The 17516-nt window shown below is 42.5% G+C and overlaps 1 protein-coding gene across 4 annotated transcripts in view; it reads left to right on the top strand.

Annotated features, from left to right (window-relative positions):
• LOC122556417 (protocadherin-1-like) overlaps window positions 1-17516 on the top strand; it is a 370067-nt gene that overhangs the window by 296030 nt on the left and 56521 nt on the right. Inside the window, exon 4 of one of the 4 annotated variants that reach the window (XR_006313530.2) lies at window positions 5905-5977. The exons of the other annotated variants lie outside the window; for them this stretch is intronic. The gene's annotated coding sequence lies outside the window, so the exon portion shown is untranslated. The remainder of the gene's footprint in view (window positions 1-5904; window positions 5978-17516) is intronic. 4 annotated transcript variants of the gene reach the window in all.

Consider the following 17516-nt stretch of genomic DNA (forward strand, 5'->3'; position numbering starts at 1 on the left):
CTGAAGTTCAAGACAAGTTGGGCAGTTTGAGAATAGCCATGCAATATCAACACCCATTCAGAGCAGCATAGTGGCTCAGTGGTTAGCACTGCTGCCTCACAGCACCAGGTACCTGGGTTTGATTCCATCCTCAGGCAATTGTCTATGTGGAGTTTGCATATTCTCCCTTGTGTTCCTTGGTTTCCTCCCATAGTCCAAAGTTGTGTGGGTTGGGTGGATTGGCCATGCCGATTTGCCAATATATCCATGGATTTGCAAACTAGATAGATTAGCCACAGTAAATGCAGGATGGGGTAAGGAGCTGGGTCTGGATAGGATGCTCTTTGGAGGGTCACTGTGGGATCAATGAACTGTAGGAATTCTATGGTTCTATGCAACTCCCCCCACCAAACTTTCCCTTCTTTGCAATGTTTGTACCTATTTGAGATGATGATGCCAATCAACTCCCAATCACATCTTATCAATTTCACAGTCGCCTTTTCTTCTCACACTCCCCCATCTCTGTTGGACTGCTTTTGTTCTGCCTCTTCCTAGTGGTGTAAGATTGAAAAATGTTTTAAATGGAGACATACAAATCAGATCAAAACCTGGGTCTTTATTCATGGTAACAACCTAGACAAACAAAGATAATATCCACCACACTGACACTCCATCTCAATATACTAGTAAACAAGCTAAACCCCTCTCTTTGATCAATGAAGGTAAATTATGTTGCGAACTTTATTCAAGGTCCCTGATTTTGAAAATTGTTTCACATTCAAAATGGTCTCAACGAGTTTGAGTGTTGGATCTTTGCCAGAACCGAGATTGACTATCCATTCATCTTTGTGTTACACAAATCAATAAATTATCATCATATAGGTAATAGCTTATTGTTTTAGACGGAGATGCACATATTACTGCATCTATCTCATGTACTTTCACCTCCCTGTAAGTGATTTCACTTGATGTGTTGGAAAGTTCTGATGGGTACATGCAAAGTGAGACTATGAGAAGGGTACATGCAAAGTGAGACTATGAGAAGAGACTGGGAGCTAACATATAAAGAAAAGCAAGTCTTCAGTAACTATGATGGAGCAGCAGAGGTTCCAAAGAAGAGTTGTATTAGACTCAAAATGTTAACTCTGTTTCTCTCTCCACAAATACTGCAGGACCTGCTGAGCTTCTCCAATACTTTCTGTTTTGATTTCAAATCTCTAGCATCTACAGTCTATTGCATTTATTAAGAGTCAGATGTTTACACAAAAAGTGGCTAAGATCTGGCTTGCACTGCCTGAGAATGTGTTGGAGGTAGATCATTGTAGCTTTCGAAATAAATACAATCTGAATGGAAAAAATTAGCAGGGCTACAGGGAAAATGGGGGAGTAGAAATCTTGGAGTCGACCTTGAAGAGAGGCTAGCATGGAGATGATGATGGAAGGGTTCTCCTGAGAGTTGAACTATAATAGTTGGTGGGTAAAGACTCACCGAAATGGCTGTCAGAATGGATTGGGCCACAAAATCTCCTGAGAAAGTGCACTTTCGACCTAATCCATATAATTACAAAACTTCAGGCAAATGGTTATTTCCATTGTTTGTTTCAACAGTTCTATTGTCAAAGAAGATCCATGATGGTGAGATAGTGAAAAAGAGCGGTTTGTTCTTAGAAGGCCTGAAATTCTTGACAGAGAACAATTAACATCAAATGAGGAAACATTTTGACAGTGTAGTCTTTCCTTTATTGCTCACAGAATTGTGTATAAGGTTATGTTGTGGCTGTATAGGACATTGGTTAGGCCACTTTTGAAATATTGCGTGCAATTCTGGTCTCCGTCCTATTGGAAAGATGTTGTGAAACTTGAGAGGGTTCAGAAAAGATGTACAAGGATATTGCCAGGGTTGAAGGATTTGAGCTCTAGGGAGAGGCTGAATTAGTTGGGGTTGTTTTCCCTCTGGAGTGTTGGAGGCTGAAGGTTGACCTTAAAGAGGTTTATAAAATCATGAGGGGCATGGAGAGGATAAATGGACAAGGTCTTTCCCTGGGGGGGGTCCAGAACTAGAAGGCATGGGTTTAAGGTAAGAGGGGAATAATTTAAAAGGGAATAAGGGGCAATGTTTTAATGCAGAGGGTGGTGCGTGTATGGAATGAGCTGCCAGAGGAAGTCATGGAAGCTGGGACAATTACAGCATTTAAAAGGTGTCTGAATGGGTATATGAATAGGAAGGGTTGAGAGGGATATGGGCCAAGTGCTAGGAAATGGGACTAGATTAAGTTAGAATATCTGGTCGGCATGGATGTGCTGGTCGAAGGGTCTGTTTCCGTGCTGTACATCTCTATGACTCTATGACTGTATGAGCCAAAGCATACATTGGGTCACTGATTGAGATGAGGACAAATGTCTCCACTCAAAAGGTGGCCAATCTGTGGAATTTTCTACTACAGAAAGCTGTGGAGGCCAAGTCAATGAATATATTCTTTTTGATATTAAAGATAGCAAGGATGTCGCGAGAAAGTTGAAACAGGGGACTGAGTTGGAGGATCAGCAGTGATCATATTGAATGGAGGAGCAGGCTCAAAGGGCTGAATGGCCCACTCCTGCCCCGAGTTTCTATGTTTCTATTTAAATTAGTGTTTAAAGGAAGAAAGCAAGATTGAGATGCAGAGTGGTTTAAGCAAGAAATTTCAGGGTTCAGGACTAGAACAGCTGAAAGCACAGTTGGTAATGATGAAACGGCCAGAATGAGGAAAGCTCAAGTGGCTGAAATGTAGAGGATCACTGATCTCATGATGCGTGATATTAAATTAAATGAATAGAGAGGACAGCCTGGAACGCCCAATGCAGTCACTAACACAACAACAAGTCTTAAGTCTTGGAATTGCAGTCTTTAGCTGAGACATTCAGCAGTTGCCTGTTCCAGCTTTACCTGGAGATAAGCTTCCAGGTCATTGCTCCAGATACCCTGGACTCTGCTGTTGCAAGTGAAAGATGCAGGCTATTAAAAAATGAAAAATGATTTTGAAATATAGCTAGCTTAAGGAGATTTGCAGTGAAAAAGCCAAAAGAAATAATGGAGAGGCCCTGCACTGGGATTATGTGTTGTGAGAGGGATTGGTCCTTTCATAAATTTTCATGTTGGCATGTAACGATGAAGAGGAAGCATTTTCATGGTTTTTGATCAATACCATTGTATCGAAGATTAAACTCTGCTGGTAAGTCGAGAAATATAAAACATAAATTTCCAAAACTGCAGATTGTTTCTGCCTCCCCCTCTCGACCAATTCTGCTCACATATAGCTTCCTGTATCTGAAAGCTGTCATTCCCATCAGAGAAAGACTCATCACACAGTAGCTGCACTTCACACAATTATTCCCCTTCATATATTTACTCTTAACCCACTTTGCCCCCTTCCAACAGTCACTGCAGTTCACGCAGTCATTCCTCTATTTTCTTTTGGTACTCATCACACAGTCACTTCCCTTCACCTTGTTGCCAACCCTTCAGTGCTGAGTCAGAATTGGGATGTTCAGTGTTAGCATGACAGCACCGGCCTGTCCGCATGCTCTCCAAGAGCCCCTTTCCCAATCACTTCAACCACACTATAGCTACTCACATCCCAGCAAGGAACACGAGATGGTGACCAGGTGTTGGGAACCCTCGCAAACCTTTTTTTCTTTGACAGTCCAGCTTATGGTAGAGGTAGAAAGTTGGATGATCTCCATCCGCTCATGGGAGTCTGAAATCTGGCAAACCAGCTCATGTCAGCTGTGGCCAAGTGAATAACACCTTTTACCTCTGTTTGGAAGTGTGTGCTGTTGATTCCCACACCACATAACGTAAACCGACCCTCCCAGTGTAACAGTGAGGGAGTGCTGCTCTGTCAGAGGTGCTGCCTTTCACCTAAGATGTCAAACGGAAACACTAGGCAGACTCTAACCTACTGCAGATGCTGAAGGTTAGAGTCAAGATTACAGTGGTGCAGGAAACGTCAGCCAGCATCCGAGGAGCAGGAAAAATTGACGTCTTGGTCAAAAGCCCTGATGAAGGGTTTTTGCCTGAAATGTTGATTATTCCTGCTTCTCAGATGCTGCCTGACCTGCTGTCCTTTTCCAGCACCACTCTAATCTCAATGGAAACACTGTCTACTCTTTCAGGTGCAAGTAAACAATCCTGAGGGACTGCTTTAGAAAAGACCACTGCTATTCCTATCTGACCATTACTTATCCCTCAAACAGTATCTTAAAGACGGATTATCTACTCACGATAACATTCCTGTTTGTGGGAGCTTGCTGTGCACACTTTGGCTGTGGCACTGCCTACATTGCAGTGATGACCACACTTTACAGACATTGAACTGGTTTTAAAGTACTTTGGTCTTGCGGTGGTCTTTACTCACAATAGTCTGTGGTCAGAAGCTGACAGGATGATAGAACCCGCAGATATTCATGTACACATTGGGAAACTCAGTCATAAACTCCCTCAGTCTGAGCTGCTGAAGCAACAGAGTCATAGAATTGTCCTGCAGCAAACAGAGACCTTTTGGCCCATCGTGCCTGCACTAGCTCTTCAAGGGAGCAGGGTCAAAGCAGCCTCTGTGACTTAAGCAACCAGCCTTATGTACTTCAGGAGATGCTGGGATGAGGTAAGGAGCTATTACAGTAGAGACAGAATACATCTCAGGTTCAAATTTTAAATATCACAGCAGCAGAAAGCTTTTTGTTATTGAGTGACTTATTACAAGATCACTAATGAGGGGGCTTCATTTTAAAGTGAAAGGTGAACGATTTAGAGGTGATTTGAGGAAAACTGTTTTGCCCCAAATGACAGGGGGTGTCTGGAATGCACTGCCTGGGGGGTAGTTGAGGTGGGAAATCTCACAATCTTTAAAATGTGAGTAGGTAAACACTTGAAATGTCATAACATTCAAGTCTATGGGCCAAGTGCAGGAAAGTGAGTCTAGAGAAGATAATCGTATAGTTTTGGTTGTATACACACAATAGGCTGAAAGGTCTCCTCTGCACTGTCTAAGTCATGCTGAATAATAATTTTTTGTTTATAGGAATACATTTTAATTTAAAATTATCGTGTGCTTTGACTCCTCATATATGTCCTTGCTAAAGTTATATGAACGCAGGCTTAATTCCTCACCAACACCCCCTCACCAACCCGCTCACCAAATACTGTCCTTCACATTGTATCTAAATAGTGAGGGCCGTCACACTGTTGGACCAGGAGCAGAGGTTGGTGGGTGGGGGAGAGCTGGGAAGAAAAGCTGGTAGCCAACTCTGTCCTGATCTCACTTAATGTCTAAAGCCATGGCCCTTCCAGCACATTGACTGGATTTTGCTGGATTCTGGAATTCCTGGCTTTATTTGCTAACTACTGGCTCCACCTCATCCCTTGTCATCTGCCCCATTCCCATCTTGCCTTGGGTTCCCGAGGCCAACAATATCATCCTGACTGCCTCCCAAGCGAAGCTCTGACCAGAGTCCAAAGCTAGCACCTTCGATAAAAACCAGACGTGGAGGTCTATAATAAAAACAGAGAATGCTGGAGAAACTCAGCAGGCCTAGCAGCATCTCTGGAGAGAGAAACAGAGTTAACATTCAGAGTCCAGTTTGACTCTTCTTCAGAATTAAAGGGAGCTGGAAAAGGATGGAACTATCAAACATGAGCGCTGCTTCTCTCTCTCCAGATGATGCCAGACCTACTGAGTTTCTCCAGCACCTTCTGCTTTTATGTCTGGTCTTTTTTGACTCCATTTCAGAGTTGACCATTTGACTAACTTCCCAGTTATTTCCTTTCCTACTTCCTACTTTGCTTTTCCAGTCAGTCTGAAAAAAAAACTCTAAAATCTTGAACCTTACTCCCCTCTTCTTTGTCTCTCTTTCTCTTTTTTTTTGATTATTTTTCTATATATGCAGCTATCGCAAGCAAAACCTTCTGAACCGAGAGCTGGGTATCGGGAGATGGTTACGAGAATGCTACTTTAACACAGTAAGAACTGGGCAACAGAAGAAAATACTATAAGCTTGAGATCAGTATTCAAACGCAGTTGGGTCTAGTTCATTCTGTAGTGCCTCCAAGCAAGAAGGTCCAACTGGGAGCAGTGGGGAACCTGGAATTATAATGGAACTAGTTCACCTTGAGGTTGTGATTGCATTTTCTATTCCTTGAGTTCAGAAAGAGCTGGCCACTTGCTGGAGCAGGACCTGATCCAGTCCACAACATGTTCCGAGGCCTTCTTTCTGGTTGTAACTAAGAGATATTCAGCTGAAGGCTGAGTTCACTTGGTGCCACACATGGAGCTGGAGATTGCGATAAATCAACAGGTTTAGGAGGTGGGGAGAGGTTAGGGGATGAGGCAGAAAGTGGTTCTTCTGTCTGACTGGGGAGTCCAGCAGTGTAGGACAATGTTCTCGATCCCCTCAGGAGGATTGACTGCCCTTTGATGATGGAATTCCGTCAGTTGTCAAGAGCACTTTTCCTTGCTTACCACCACTCCCTAAATCTTAGTTCTTTTCCCCGTTGTGATTTGCGAGCATTGAGATGTACTGGCCATGTTCCCATAATGCGTCTAGTTCAGCAGAATCAGGAAGCTCCCTACATTCACAATTGTTGTCCCCAAGCCCATTTCTGCCCAACACTTGCATTAATAGCCGTCCCAGGTGGTTGGAATCCTGACGGGCTTTCCCCATTGATTGCCAGGAATGTTGTAACAAATGGCAGCCTTTGCACAGTTCCAAACAAGTGGAACACTGCCCTGCCCCATGTGGCTGAGTTGCCATGTTTCAGTGAGTTGTAACCAGTGCCCAGTCCATCCCAGTAACCAAACATGGTTAGTCATTCCTCATCCATTCTGATTCTTGGGGAAGGAGAGGGTGTGGGGTGGGGGCAGAGATGGGGTTGGGATGTTGGTGGGGGGTGGAAGGTTGCCTGAAGGTAATCTGTTAATGTCTTGAGCATATTTTTGTTTTGGTTGTTGGTTGTACTTTAGAGTGAACTAACCAACTGTTCTTGTAATTATAAACGGGTAACTGAAATAAATTGTTGAAAGAATCACCTGTAATAAGGGGTCAGTGCTGGAATTAGAGAAGGATGTGGTTTTGGGTGTCAGTGTTGGCTTCTGGCGTTTACAGAGACACGGGACAGAGGGAGGCTCAATGTGAACAGAACGGACATTAGAGAGAATTGTCAGCCTACTTCACATTACCCAACCAAACATCAAACTGCAGAACGTGTTGCAGGTTCACCGTTGCCCATTTGATGCTCTGGTCCTTACAAGCCCTCTGGTTTCATCTTTCATTCTCCAAGGAGGAACAGCCTGAGGCTAGAGCTGGCTGGATTGAATTGTTGTAATTCTGCAGGGGACACAATTGTTTCTTCACTTCTCAGTTGGTCTGAGTGATAAAGTTAAAAATACACAACTCCAGGTTATAGTCCAACAGGTTTATTTGGTAGCACTAGCTAGTGCTTCCAAATAAACCTGTTGAATTATAACCTGGTGATGTGTGATTTTTTTTTTAACTTTGTCCACCCCAATTCAACACTGGCTCCTCCATATCATGGTCTCAGTAATATCACCTTTCCAGAAACTACAAAGGACTTCAGCAGTTGCTTCCTTGCCCCCCCCCCTCCCATGAGGGAAATTGCTGCTAAAAGCTTCTACTGGTGTGAAGAGCAAACTCCTGAATTTCTCTTCGACAGTTGTCTGTCCCCATTCCCCATCCCCCGGCTCTTCCCATTGACTTGTTTGAATTGGTTGTGTGAGTAGTTTGTATAAAATAGCGGCATGTTATTGATGAACACTTGTGAGTGGATGTCTCAAGTTAATACTGAGGCGCTGGCCTTGGGTAAAAGACTCAGAGTTCTCATTATGTGGAAAGCCTTCTCCAGTTGTCTTTATGCAGAAGGCACAACTCATGCTGTTTTTTTTTGTGGAAAGTGAGTATACATCATGTGAGGGGAGGAGTCATGACTCCACTATGATACACCAGACAGATCTTTGTAATTCAGATAAAATGGGTTGAACTCATGTCATCGAATGATAATCGACTTCCCTTCCTTTTACTGCATTTATCCTTTGTTGGATGAGGCCTGTGGCATCTTGGTTGTATAATGTTCTGAGGTTGTGGGCTCAGATCCCACCAGGATGGTTGGGGAAATGTGAATTCAATAACATTTGGAATTTAAACTGCCGTAATGGCATCATGTAACCACCAGTGACTGTCAAATAAGGCTATTGGGTTAGCTAATGTCCTTTAGTGAAGGAAATCTTCCATCCTTATCTGGTCTGGCCTCCATGTGACTCTGGATCTACAGTAATGTGACCGATAAGTATGTAAGTTAGCTCGCTGAGCTGGAAGATTTGTTTTCAGACGTTTCGTTGCCATAACTGGGTAACATAATCAGTGAGAGTCTCCGGTGAAGCGCTGGTGGTATGTCCCGCCTCTCTATTTATAGGTCTTGTTTTTTTAAAGTGAGTGACGTCATTTCCCTCAGAATCCAAGATCTATAAATAGAGAGGTGGGGCATACCACCAGCACTTCATCAGAGACTCTCACTGATGATGTTACCTAGTTATGGCAACGAAACGTCTGAAAACAAACCTTCCAGCTCAGCGAGCTAGCTTACATACTTATTGTCAATCTGAGCTAAAGTATTGCTAATGTGACTGATTCTTAATTGCCCTCTGAAATCGTCTGGCAAGACATTAATAAATACTGTACTGAACACTGCGACTATAACCCCATTGTAAGGGTAAAGTCACCATGACCCTTCCAGATTGTAGACTTGTTCTGTCATTACAGAGAGATGGTTGGCAGTGGTGTACACTGAGGATTCAAGGGGAAGAGTTTGAGAAGGGAAATCTTCATGGTAAACTCAGCTGGTTTGGGAACTGCACCCAAACTGTTAGCCTCACAAACTAGCCATCCAGCCAGCTGAGCTGACCAACCATTATACGTTTCATAGGGTCCTATAGAATGGAAACAGACCCTTTGGCCCAACTAGTCCATGCTGACCACGTTCCCAAACTAAACGAGTCCCACCTGCCTGCGTTTGGCTTATATCCCTCCAAATCTTTCCTATTCATGAACTTATCCAAATGTTTTTTAAATGTTGTAACTGTATCTGCATCCATCACTTCCTCTGACAATTCATTCCACTGGAACAACCGTCTGCATAAAAAAAAGTTGTCCCTCATCCTTTTTAAACTTTTCCTCTCACCTGAAAAATATGCACCCTAGTTTTGAACTCCCCCACCCTTGCTAGTCACCTTATCTATACCCTTCATGGTTTTATAAAGTCACCTCTCAACCTCCTACGCTTCAGTGAAAAAGGTCCAAGCATATCCAACCGAGATTTATAAATCAAACCCTCCATTCCTGGCAACATCCTGGTAAATATTTTCTGAACAAGTTTATAATGAGTAAAAAGACACAGATCAGCAGTTTTATTGCTTTATGGATTTGCACTGTAAGGTTTTGAGCTTCTGAAATGCAGAGTGAGGTATGGGGGCTCTGATGATTTTTGAAGTAATCTCAGCCAAGCAGAAACATTGCTGCATTTCTGGATCCATTGGGAAGTCAGAAGCAGCATTCCAACCTGCATAATGCCAAAAGAAAATCGATCTGTCTCATCCACCACCTTCATTTCTCAACTGTTGTCCTGAAGGCATTGACTCATGTTGGCAATCGAAGACAATTGAAGGAGAAACCTCACCACACAGCAAGTGGTTACCATATAGAGTATGGTGGAGGCAGATTCATTCAAGTATTTTCAAAGGGAATTTGCTAAAGACTTGAGGGAACGTATTTGTAAAACCGTGTGGAAGTGGGACATGCTCATTTGTCATTTGTTAATACATGGTGCTGAAAAGAGGGACATGTTGATGTAATACTTCCTCTTGCATTCTTGAGGACAAATGCAAGAATACCAAGTTTTGAATGATCCAAACTGTTTCAGCCACAGGGGAAAAGGGCCCAGATTGGTTGGCAACTCAGCTGACTGCTTCAGTCATTGCCATGGAGAAAGCAATGGGGAATATATACATCCTATGTTTCTAAGAAATGCAAAAAGTGCGCATTGTAACAGATATGCTTTTGTTTGCAGAGAATGTGCCCCTATTTAGGAATGTTGGTCACTTTTAGCAAACATAAATGATCAATGAACTTGATTGCTTCTCTTAAATTGGTTGTTAATGTAGCTATTAACACTCTCGGAGCTTTCCAGCGAGTTATGGAATTATGGAACTCCATTGAATAGTCAGCATTTTGATTTGGGTTTTGCAAGTGTGGGCTTATTGAGTAGAGACAGTGTTCTAGGAGAAAGTGAGGACTGCAGATGCAGGAGATCAGAGTCAAGAAGAGTGGTCCTGAAATGCACAGCAAGTCAGGCAACATCTGAGGAGGAGGAGATGAAGAGCTGATGAGGATTTCCTGATGAAGGGATTATGTCCGAAACGTCGACTGTCCTGCTCCTCAGATGCTGCCTAACCAGCTGTGCTTTACCAGCACACACGTTTTGAATACAGACTCTCCTCTGCCCATTACAAACATCCAAAAGAGCATACTATTTCTTTTAATCAGTCAATTGTTGACCTTTAAAACTGGCATCAAGCTAGCAGTGAAATTTTAAAATAACATTGGTCTGTTGGTTTCCATATTTAAAGATGGGGGTACTTGCATTGGAAGCAGGACATGGAATGTTCATTGGCTGACTTATGGAATGAAGAGGTTGTCTAATGAGGAAAATCTGAGAAATTGGACCAATATTCATTGGAGTTGAGAAGAATGTAATGTGAACTTATTGAAACATGCGATTCCGAGACAGCTTCACAGAGTAAATGTTGAGTAGTTGTTTCATTTTGCCAGGAGTGGGAGGCACTGGTCTAATGGTGTTATCAGTATTAGTCTATTAATACATTTATATTAATCCTGAAATGCTGGAAATGCTTTGGACAGACTAGGCCCCTCAAAGATCAGCAAGGCAGCCTATGTATGGAGCCTCAAGAGATGGGGGAGATACTAAACAAGTATTCTGCACCAGTATTTATTGTGGAGAAGGACATGGAAGATATATAATGAGGGGAAATGGATGGTGACATCTTGAAATATGTACGTATTGCAGAGATGGAGGTGCTGAATGTCTTGAAATGCAAAAAAGTGGATAAATCCTCAGCACCTGATCAGGTGTACCCAGAACTCTGAGGGAAGCTAGAGGTGTGATTGCTGGGACCCTTGCTGAGATATTTGTATCATCAATAGTCACAGGGTGAGGTGCCGGAAAGATTTGGAGGTTATTATTTAAGAAAGGTGGTAAGGAAGAGCCAGGGAACTGTAGACCAGTGAGCCGGATGTCGGTGGTGGGCAAGTTGTTGGGACAGGATTTACATGTATTTGGAAAGCCAAGGACTGATTAGGGACTAACTTGATTGAGTTTTTTGAAGCAGTAACAAAGAGGATTGATGAGGGCAGAGCAGAGGATGTGATTTATATGGACTTCAGTAAGGTATTCCCATGGGAGATAGGTTAGCAAAGTTACACCTCGTGGAATACAGGCAGAATTAGCCATTTGGCTATAGAACTGGCTTGAAGGCAGAAGACAGAGGGTGGTGATGGAGGGTTGTTTTTCAGACTGAAGGCCTGTGACCAGTGAAATGCCACAAGGATCTGTGCTGTCCACTACTTTACATCATTTATATAAATAATTTGGATGTGAGATACAGTCAGTAAGTTTGCAGATGACACCAAAATTGGACAGCGAAGAAGGTTACCTCAGATTACAACAGGACCATGATCAGATGGGCCAATGGGCTGAGGAGTGGCAGATAGAACTTAATTTAAATAAATGCGAGGTGCTGTACTTTGGGAAAACAAATCTTAGCAGGACTTATACACTTAATGGTAAGGTCCTAAGGAGTGTTGCTGAACAAAGAGACCTTGGAGTGCAGGTTCATAGTTCCTTGAAAGTAGAGTCACAGTTGATAGGATAGTGAAGAAGGCATTTGGTATGCTTTCCTTTATTGGTCAGAATATTGAGTATAGGAGTTGGGAGGTCATGTTGCGGCTGTACAGAACATTGATTAGGACGCTGTTGGAATATTGAGTGCAATTCTGGTCTCCTTCCTATCGGAAAGATGTTGTGAAACTTGAAAGGATTCAGAAAAGATTTACAAAGATGTTGCCAGGGTTGGAGGATATGAGCAATAAGAAGAGGCTGAACAGGCTGGGGCTGTTTTTCCTGGAGCTTCAGAGGCTGAGGGGTGATCTTATAAAGATTTATAAAATCATAAGGGGCATGGATAGGATAAATAGACAAGGCCTTTTCCCTGAGTTGGGGAGAGTCCAGAACTAGAGGGCATAGGTTTAGAGTGAGAGGGGAAAGATATAAAAGGGACCTAAGGCGCAACTTGTTCACACAGAGGGTGGTATATTTATGGAATGAGCTGCCAGAGGAAGTGGTGGAGGCTGGTACAACTGCAGTACTTAAAAGGTGTCTGGATTGCTATGTGAATAGGAAGGTTTTAGAGGGGTATGGGCCAAGTGCTGGAAAATGGGACTGGATTAAGTTAGAACATCTGGTTAGCATGGATGAGTTAGACTGAAGGGTCTGTTTCCATGCTGTACATCTCTATGTCTCAATGACTTGTGTTTGAATTCTCCTATGCAGGTGGGAGAACTTGAATTCAATAAAAATCTAGAAGGAAGAATCTAATGATGATTGTGAAACTATTGTCAGTTGTCAGGAAAAGAAAACATCTGGTTCACTAATGCTCTTTAGGGAAGGAAATTGCCGTCCTTACCCTGGCCTGGCCTACATGTGATTCCAGACCCACAGCAATATGATTGTCTCTTAACTGCTCTCTGGGCAATTAGGGATGGGCAATAAATGCTGACCAAATAAGTTTTTAAAATCCTGTTATGGGACCCGGTTTACAAGTAAGCAATTTCCTGTTTAAGATGGTGATGTGGAAGTCTTTCTTTTCTCAGAGAGCCTTTAGTCTTTGGAATTCAATGGAGACTGAACTATTCAATACAGGGATTGTAGAGGGCAGGCAGGAAAGTAGAGTTGGAATGCTGCGTGCCGTTTTGGTGGCAAATTATAGAAAATGACATCGGTGCATTGGAGAGTTTGGAGGAAAGATTTACAAAGATGATACCAGATTTTTACATAGTGGAAAGATGGACAAACCACATCTCTTCTGTCTTGGAAAAAAGTAGTGCTGAAGAGTGGCAAAATACAGGTTCTTAAAATTCTAAAAGGTTTTGAAAGAGTGTGGATACAGAGGGAGTTTGTATTTGGTGGGGAGAAAGTTAGATTAGAATTCAGCAATACAAGGCAATCATTAAGAAATCCTAAAGGGAATTCAGAAAACAATCTCACTACCACAGAGAGTTGATGATATTAAAGGAACCAATCTGCATATACCGCAATTTATAAATATTTGAACGCAAAAACTGCAAAACAAAGTTGCAACTGTTTTCCTGCAATATACTTTACAGATCCTCAGTCACAGAAATATCACTCCTGTGCCATGTCTTTAATTTCTTACTGAATCAATCTTTCTATTTTTCTTTCTTACACACTGGAGATAGTTTGTGGCTTCTTTCCATTTGTGTTGGCCATAACTTCCTTTCAGTCCTGGCAACTTATGAAGATTGGTTCATGGGATGTGGGCACCACTGGCTAGACTAGCATTTATTGCCCATCCCAGTAGCTGGAAGGTAGTTAAGAGCCAACCGTATTGCTGTGGGTCTCGAGTCACATGTAGGCCAAACCAGGTAAGGACAGCAGTTTCCTTCCCTAAAGGGCATTGGTGAACCAGATGTTCTTTTTGCCCCTGACAAGTGGCAATGGCTTTACTTCCAGATTATTATTGAACTTAAATTGTCCCCTCTGCCACAGTGAGGTTTGAACCCAGGTCTCCAGAATATTACCTAGCTCTCTGGGTTAGAATGGAATTGAATAGCCTTTATTGTGACACATACTCAAGGAGTACAGTGAAAAGTTTATAATTCACCATTTACAGTGCAAACTTCAAAATAAGTACCTAGTCACAGCTTCTTTAGTTACAAGATTTGAACAGTGCAGAACTAAAATGTTCAACATTACAGAAATAAATGTTTTGTACCACGATGGCACCTAGCTTCAGTCTGCACTGGGCCCTGGCTCCACACTGCACCAATGACACACTACGCCTACACACTACACACACACAGGTTAATAGTCTGGTGATAACACCACTAGGCGATATCCCAATTGAAGACTTCAATAAAAGCTCTCGCAGCTTGGACACAATTCAAACCCTTCTACCAACTTGTTTTCATTCCTCTGAACTAAATGCAAAACTAAACTAGTGGCCATTGATCTGTTTTCTCTGCCTGTTGTAAATTCAGAAGTATAAAATTTCTATGAATTAATACTGTATTCTGTTAAGCATTCAACTGAATCCTGAAAGTGATGCACTTAGGTCACTGTTCCAATAAGATTCTGATTTTCTTATAACAAAATGTCTTCACGTAACTGAAATCAGAAAATCATTTGCCTCTATTTTAAAATTCAAATTCCAAATATGATAATTATACCTTATAGATCTTAATCACACAGGCATTTGAGAAAGTAAGCAATACAGGGTTACAATTCCAGAAATTGCTGGAGAAACTCAGCAGGTCTGGCACCATCTGTTGAGAGAAAGCAGAGTTAGTGTTTCGGATCCAGTGACCCTTCTTCAGAACTGAATTGTAAGGGTTACACTTATAGATTTACATGAGAAAAGATGAAAAGAACCTCAAGTAAAGTCTAGAGCCATTTGGGCAGGATGGTCTATTTCTGTGTAATACATTCACTTCAGTTCAGGATAACTCACCTCGCTCTACAAGCTCCACAAATATCAATGAGCATGAAATGAACAAGTGGATACTGCACGCAGAATCTCTTGCTGTTTGCATTGTGCTAAGAAGATGGAAAATGGTAATCTTGTGAAGGTTCGTGACTTAAGCAAAGTACTCTTGTCCCTGAAAATGATTTAAAAAGAAATCACTTGAAGAAGATTATAGTCTGGTATTTGGTATACAGAGTAGAATGCACATTAGTTAGATTTAAAACTCGGCTTAGGCAGGCTGAATGGGCAGTTTTCCAATTGCTTTGTTCTACAGATGGTCTCTGTGCAGCAGTGCACGTCAAGGTCTGATGACTGAAACACTTTTATCGACTCAAGTTGGCCAGTCCTCTTCGATTAGCCACTGCCGGCTCAGAAGTGGGATTGCTAATGGAAAGCGATTCGGGGGAAGGAGGAGCACGCAGTAGGATCAGCCACATGAAGCGAAAGAAGAGAAGCTTATGAGATTAGCGTTCCAACTCTGTATCACCGACCCAAGCCCCAGCTAATGCCATCTGATTAAAAAGTAATATTTTGGTTCGATGCTGCAACAGGCGTGCGATGTTCACACAGCACGTTGTCGAGATTGCAAAGAAAAGCAGGCAGAGGCTTCTCCATAGGGACTCTTCAGTAATTTAATTAAGAATTGTATGTTAACACAGTACCGTATAAATGTTAATTTAATTGCTTATTGCACAGTTTGACCTGCATCGTGAGGAGACCAGGCCTAATTTACTTTGATCCTCAACTTTGCCAGCACCGTCCATTCAGGCTCTATCCATTCCCTCTGCAATGTTGCATGTTCTCTTAAACTTGAAATGGATGTGTTCCTGAAGGTTTCATCCTGTGCCATTTCATTTCCAACTGCTCTCCGGGGACAACCACCTTTTTCTTTCCCTCCATCATTAATGGAAGTGTCTAAAGGTAGGAGTCAAACACTGAGTTTCCTCTCCAGTTTGCTCATAGCAAGGTTCAGGAGATGAATATTTAACTCTTGGAAACTCCAGAGGAATGCTGCAGCAATGATAACTGTATCACCAACTTGCTAACCTTGACAGGTAAACCCAGCACCTTCAATGAAAGAGATACAAGTCACAAAACCACAGGTGACCTCTGACCCCTGTCCACTTTCAGACATAGCTATTTGCAGACTTTCCCTTATGACTCTTTGGGCAACTGGTACCCCCTTGTCTCTCGTCAAGTGGCAGCCCATTCAGTCTTTGTAGGTCTGAGCTGAGCCTGAGACTGACTTGCAGGAAAGGATTTGCATTTCTGTAGCATCCTTTCAGGATCTCCTGAAGTTCTTTACAATCAATAAAATGTTTTTGGGTGTATTCCATGGTGTGAAGTATGAAATGAAGTACATAATTTGCTCAAAGTGACCTCTCACCACACGTAATGAAACAGTAATGGGATAATGCCTTTCCTTCAAGTTGCTGGTCGCCAGTCCTCAAATGTCAATGTGATGCAGTGACACAGCTTTGTCTGACACACCTCAGGATGTTTGACTCGTTTAAAAGGCACTCTGTCAGTACAAATTGCTGGCAGCAAGGACAGCAAAGAAAAACTCCTTATCTGAGGAAGAATGCTTTGGCAATGGAGGGAGAGCAATAAAGGTTTACCAGTCTGATTCCCAGCACAAAAGTCAAGAAGTGTGGCACTGGAAAAGCACAGCCGGTCAGGCAGCATCCGAGGAGCAGGAAAGTCAACGTTTCGAGCATAAGCTCTTCAGCACATTCCTGATGAAGAGTTTATGCTCGAAACGTCAACTATCCTGCTCCTCAGATGCTGCCTGACCGGCTGTGCTTTTCCAGCACCACATTCTTGACTCTGATTTCCAGCATCTGCAGTCCTCACTTTCTCCTGACTCCGAGGACAGCGGGACTGACGTATGACTAGAGGGTCGATTGATATGGGGAAGGGGTTAGAATAAAGGGGTACCAATCTATTACTGAGATGAGGAAGAATTATTTCTCTTGGAGGGTTGTGAGTCTTTGGAATTCTTTACCACAGACGGTTGTTGAGGTTGGGTTATTAAGTATGTTCAAGGCTGAGATAGACTGATTCTTCATCAATTAGGGTTACAGGGAGGAGCAAGGAAGTTGGATTTCAGGATTATCCGATCAGCCATGATCTCACTGAATGGCGAAGCAGACTCGATGGGCTGAATAGCCTACTGCTCCTATGTCTTCTGGCCTTGTGGCATCACAAATGTAATGATATTTTGACAACTGTGTTCCTTTTAACTGATGTTGCGAACTGTGTGAACTGAAACGTATAGCTGTGTATCGTGTTTCAAACTGATCATACAAAATGAAGGTCACAAACCAGGATCTAAAACAAAAGCCCTGAAAACACTTGGCCAGCAACCACACAGCAAACAGAGGAAGAACCAATTTTCAAAGACTCATCAAACTAAAGCCCCTTCTGTCTTCTCCTGTGGAAGAAAGAAAATATGTCGTGGAACTATTTGAAAAGCACAATAGATTCTGTCCCATGTCCTGACCCAATATTTATCCCCAACTGTATTTAGGTAGTTCATGCATTGAATCTTCCATGGAACAGGGGGTGAAAAATACAGAGAGGCAGCAACTCAGCATAAAGGAGAGGGGGAGAAAGAACAGTCTCACATACTCAGCAATTTAATGCTGGTGA

This window comes from Chiloscyllium plagiosum, unplaced genomic scaffold (assembly GCF_037043375.1).
Source record: "Chiloscyllium plagiosum isolate Xiang-an unplaced genomic scaffold, Cpla_swu_hap1 HiC_scaffold_16, whole genome shotgun sequence".
NCBI lineage: Eukaryota > Metazoa > Chordata > Chondrichthyes > Orectolobiformes > Hemiscylliidae > Chiloscyllium > Chiloscyllium plagiosum.